A 6,322-nucleotide genomic window follows, 5' to 3' on the forward strand; every position below is an offset into this window, starting at 1 on the left:
TTGCTGTCAGAAGAGCAGTGGAAGGCAACGATAGCTTGGAAAATATTAATTGCAGTTTGGATAGCTTTCAGTGTACTGTCAACCCCATAATAAAGTTGCCATTTCATTGTAAACAGTCGTGTCTGTTTTTTCATTATTTTCGCGCTGTATACTTTCGCGCTGGGTACTCAGTTAGGAAACATTTATGGAGCCGGTCATGTTTGTGGTGGCTACTCCATAGGCAAGGGGTGTATTTCAAATTAAATGAAAAGATGGGCAGTGGCGAGAATAAAACGGCAGTTTATAATTCAAGACGGGACCCGACGATTAGCACCGATGTATTCAATATAGCTCGTTACACTCGTTAAAAGTACATATCTTTAAACTAATAAAAACAACTGATACTTTACATATTGCGTTATTCATTAACACTGTACCACTTTATTTATACACCAACTCCTGTTTACCATTTTCCTATGACATGATTTCAGTTTCCAATCCGAGAAAGTAGCCTACACTAGACTGTCATCCGCCATTACCGTTGTTTTTGACAGTTTTCGCGAAAGGAATTATGGGATTTTTCCCAGTCGGAGCATGCACGGATGCACACTTCAAATTTTGATCAAATGGAGTGCGCATCCGGGTACTTTATCCGTGCTCCGCACTACCGAACTTCGGTTTGGACTCGCACTCCAAGATGGCGGCATGCTCGCTATGTGCATTCGGAGCATGGAAGTATGCGGTTTGGGACACAGCCTCTGTCTAACACACGTGGGCAGTGACAAAACAAGGATGAAAAAAATCCAAAGTTCGCTCCTGTAATTCGCGCATGCACAGTAACTCATTTATTGAGCGTTATTTCGGGTTACTAATAGTTGTGGATAGGATTTGTGTCTACTGGTTTGTCCTATTTGGTAAGGAAGCTTTTATTTTGTCGCATTATTCGAGCGCTGCAGTATCCTAGTCGTTCACTTTCTTATGTGTGTAGACAATTATTTTTCTGTTAATTCTTCTGAAACGTTTCTGGTCATGCCTCGTGCAAACTCGAGGTGTATTTACACACAACTAATTCTCATGAAGAGAAATGTAAGGTTAGGGTTTACTATGTTTTACACTTAAACTGTCCTTCGAGTTGTCATTAAATTAATTGTATGCAGGGGCCCCTTCGTTCCTCGAGATGGCGCAAGTGAAACACTAACAGTCTAGATCCTTAGATTTCTTACGGACGTCTGAAAGTGTGAAGCTCTTTTACCTTTCAGTTTTGAGTTTTCCTGGTTTTTGCGACATGCACCTCTGTTAAGAGAACAACGCTTGCCGTTAGAACAACATGCCGGGCTGTGATCTAGTGTACAGAACACACGTGCCATACTTTGACATGCACATGTTGAATGTTTTGTCCACTATGGTGCCGGCCAGAAATGAAGTGTGTCAGTGAGGATATGACATTCATCGCACGCATTCCCCACAGACACATCATCATCTTGGACACGTTATAACAGCTGGATCCCGAGTCCTCACTGATGTTCGTTTGGGATAATTACAGGTCCAATTTAGTAATTAAAGGTTGCCATCAAACAAAAGGCCAAAGACGGTCCTGCTCAACAGGAGAGCATTTGTTCTGCATTTGTCCCCATATTTACATGAACATGATATTTGGAGGAAAAAAGGTGAGCTGAGTCCTTGCCTCTTCATGAAGGATGAATCACAGAATTTAATTCCTCTATTTATCAAAACATAATTACCCTTCTGTCTAGACCAAAGCTTAATGTTGGGAGCAAAACAGCAGCATGTGGAAGACAATGTGTCTCAGTCCCATGGCAACACTTTTAACACTTCGTGAGCGCTTGTTATGGGGTGAGTTGCGGCCAGAATCCAGGCACAGATAAAGACCCTGAAAAGGGAGGGATATTGGATGTTTCTCCTCTAATACAGTTCTGCTCGATATCAGAAAATCTGACAGTAGCACGTATTTCTTTCTCAGCGCTTCGCTTTTCCCCCGTTAGACTCAGCCTACAATTAGGCCCCTGGTGCTTGTTTTATACTGGCAGTTTTCATGTCTTCCGTAACGTACTGCTGGTAATTCCGACAGATATCCCATCTGGAATGTGTACCCCACTCCCCGTAGGCTGCTGAGCTCACAAACGTTCATTCTGCTCCGTGACAAATCTCAACCTTTCTTTTAATTCTGTCTTGTGAGGTTCTGCATTTTCAAGAGTCAGCGCCAATAATGCCATACAGCTAAGAGCTTTAAGCAATGGAGGTTCCCTCAAACACCGATTGTTTAGCTCAATATTGTTTTTGTGGAGAAATAATAATAATAATAATAATAATAATAATAATAATACATTGCTTTCATATGCATTTGCAATTTCACAGTCTTAAAGCATTTACTGTAAAAGACCGAAGCTCATCTCAACTACAATGTACAGCACCGAACCTGAACGATACACGGCAGCCATTTCAAATAAAGTGGAGAGCGAAACATTATACTGGCAAGTGAACTGCTACCATGATACTATTTTATGATTAATGGCATTGGCCTGTTCATAGCCTGCATTGGCCTGTTCACAGCCTGCATAGGTCAGCACTCTGCTGACTAATAATTATGATATATACAATTGTTATCAGGTGGATCTTAAAAGAGAGATGAGAATCTTGCCTTATTCAAGAGCCCTCTGGCAACAGAGACTCTATTGCAGCTAATAGAGAAGTTTTGGTTAGTTAGTGCTATGTGAATGTACCATATTTTCTCCCTTTGGCTGCTCTTGTGAAATGTAATTTAGGAGACCATTGACAACATTCTTGTGGATGTAAAAGGTAAAACAATAACTATGGTAATGCTTTGTGGAGGTGTCTAACCCAATCAGCATTTTCCCTACCTTCTGCAGAGGTAAATAATACATGGAGTGTGTCATGTAAAGCATGAGTTATGACCTTAAGTCTCGACCACTGAAGAGCAACAAAAATCATATCTGGGATTCTGTCGTGCAGGAAGTTTTCATAATGAACAGTGAATTGCACATGCACATACTGAGTTAACCATGACATGAAGGATTTTATTGCCTGACTGGCCGGGAATCTTGTAAGGTTCGATGACTGATACTAATTCTGTACACATTGTGATTTACATGTTGAATTTTCCACTGAAGTCTTTTAGGATTGGTGCTTTGCTCAAGGGCTGCACAGCAATTTTCACAAGTGGGATTTGAACCCATGGCAGATCCGCTGGCAGTGGACAGCAGGCTGCTGCGGAGTGAGCACTGGGGGAAACTCAGGGGCCACTGCAGTTTTGAAGAAAAGGAAGTTCACAGAAAATCTATCCTGGGGAGCCGAGGGTGACACCCCGCCCCCCAAACGCTCTTGAGCCTATTGATCGGTGGGGTTCTCCCGATTCTCTCGCTTCCTGTCAGACAGACAGTCAAATGGGCTTGAAACCTGATTCAGGCTTCGATCGATCCTGCCCGGCATTACCTGGGGCTTGGTCCACAGCTGTGTCCGCCTTGCAGGGATCAATACCTTTTAAACGCTGCTCAGGTGGGACCGATGACCCAAAACGGACGCCATCTCTTCTTTCCTCTGTTTATACTGTATGTCAGGTGTCGGGCAACATCACGTTACAATGCAATACGCCTCCAGGTCGGACCTGTAGGAAGCAACCAAAACCCCGTCCTCAACAGAAACCAAAAAGGGCAAACAACAACCATTATCAACAAAAAATTTCAATCATTGCTAATGGTGTGTTTTACTGATATCCATTTGGCAAGGAAAGACAGTGTTTTCCTCAATATGCGCAATATTATTGGCATGCACAGTTTGCATGGCGTGAAACAGCTGATGAATAGCATCCTATTATGATGCTGGTTGCCAAGTGGATACTCTGTGGGCAGCATTTGTAAGGTATTATGGCTTGATGATGTTCAAGGTTGAACCCCCCCCCCCCACCACACACACACACACACAGCACCCCATATATCTGGGTTGGTACTGACACTCTATCCACAAGACAGGGGAGCTGATATGTTAACTATGCACTGCCCAGACCACAGTACAGGGATGTTTTCAATTTGACTACTGGACATATTGGTGCCCGCCTGTTTGAAGTGCATTTGTTCAACACCATTCAGGGTGAAATTGTTTCTGTTTAATACCTATCAGCTGCCAGGAACACTGACCCTGCTGCAAAGCAAGGGGAAGAATTTGAGTCACTTGAATAACAATCTCTCCTGTCCCTTCTCATTTGTCTGCAGAGGTCCTTTACCTCTCCTTTGTCAAAGAGAAGCATTGGGAACACACAATGCCCTGTTCCTCCTTTACACTGAGAGCTGTGTGTGTGTGTGTGTAAGGAAGGGGTTGGACAACGTCTCTAAATTGCATTTGTATTCTATTTGTATACCTGCAGTCTGAATGTGCCAATGCCAATCAAAGCCAAACCACAAACCACACCCGTCCCTCTCTCCCTCCCTCTCTCTGTCTTTGTCCCTCCTTCCCTGCCTTGCACCTTTTCAGTCTACCTTTTGACATTTCTTTGGTAAGGTGCAGGTTAAAATCACGGCACACAAAATCATCGCCTTTACAGTGGTCTGCACCTTGTGCTCTTCCAGTGTATGCAGGCAGTCCCCTCTCCCCCCCTCTCCTCTCTCTCTCTCTCTCTCTCTCCTCTCTCTCTCTCTCATATTTATTTATTCTCATCCATTGCTTTGTGTTTTTGTACATAATTTCCATTCACATAGTACAGCTGGATATTTAGAGGAGCAATTCAGGTTGTGTTTTGTTCAAGGATACCTGTATGTGTGTCTCTGTAAACACATACAGGTATGTATATACATACATACACGCATACTGTCTGTCTATCTGAATCAAATCCCTCTCTGTCTGTCATTCTATCCTTGAGATGCAACATTGTTACAGCTTTCTGTTTCATTCAATTGATTCTGCATTCTGCACAATGTCATTTTTATCTTTAATTTTATTACCATACAACTAAGAGGATTAGTGTGATTGAGAGCCCCAACAAGACTGAGAGAGCGAGCCTCTGCTCTCTCTGTTTCTCCTCTAGCTCTCTCTCTCTCTTCATCTTTTTACTCTTTTGTGTCCTTTTCTCTTCAAGTAGAAGCATCAAGGGAGAAGGACACCGATAAGTGCAGCAGGGTTATTTGTTCATGCTGCTAATAGGAAGAGAGAGTGATTTAAACAGTACAGATAAAGAAAATAACTTCAACCCGCACTGAAGTTACAAAGAACAAGAGTTCAACAAGAACTCTTGTTCCCTTGTATTCCCATTCTCTTGTTGTCTGTGCTCCCAGTCTGAACTTTGCCTTGAGTTTATTTTTTTAAAGATATTTCACAAAATTTGATTTACCTTGCAGTAAGGCCTTGAACTTTGTTCAGAAACTGATAGCTACGCAGTACTGATATCCAATGCTCCGCTGGTGGAAGTCCATAGATCAAGCATGAAGTCTTTATTTGAGATACTTGGCCATCTTAAGCACCATCATGTCAGTACCTTGTCTAGTTACCATAGCTGTGTCTAGACTTACTTGATATTTCCTGTTTATATCAATTTAGGCAATTGTTCACGTAATGTTGGAATCTGTCATCCCTTGACAAATTATGAGAAACAAAATCTAAATTTGCATCAAATGCTTGTGATGGCCACGGTTCATGCCTTTCAGAATCCAAAAAAACTGTTCTTTGGGTTCATAATGAAAGCCTTTTTTTGAGGTTCTGTAACAAGAAACAAACGTGAGCACGGATTAATTTAAGTGATGTGAAAACTGCAGATGTAGAATATCTCCCCATCTTAGATGCAGTCATGAATCAGGAAGTGTGGGTCTTAGGGGATACTCACTGAGTCACTGAGTCATGTGACAGGCCAAATCGATCTTCATGACTGACAGGTTGTGATTGGTGTAGTGTGCCCTGTGGGTCTGACACAGCTGAAATAATGTTGATACTTGTTCATTAAGCCCTGTCATTTATGTATTTAACTGTCTGTGGGCACAGATGATTAATAATCCATCAGGTGATTGATTATTCATTATAAAACATTTTTTTTTTCCTGATAAAAGTTTGAAAGCCTGCCGACTGTGGTGCATACTGTGGTGCCTTATTGGTTGCGGCGTCACCCAAGGGGGGAGGGTGTCAGTCTACAGGATTTTGCCATAAAGCTTTAATGGCTCTTCTGTTCAGACAGACTCCCTGCAGCAGCTATAAAGATGTGCAAGCCTCCAGCGCGACACTTGCACAGCACAAGGAATCTGATTAAGTACTGACTGAGAGGAGGCACTGGCTGCCTGCATGTGCTTCGGAGGGTGAGTGTCAACCATGAGACAGGTGATTTTCT

The sequence above is a fragment of the Anguilla rostrata genome, chromosome 18, assembly GCF_018555375.3.
Source record: "Anguilla rostrata isolate EN2019 chromosome 18, ASM1855537v3, whole genome shotgun sequence".
Lineage (NCBI taxonomy): Eukaryota > Metazoa > Chordata > Actinopteri > Anguilliformes > Anguillidae > Anguilla > Anguilla rostrata.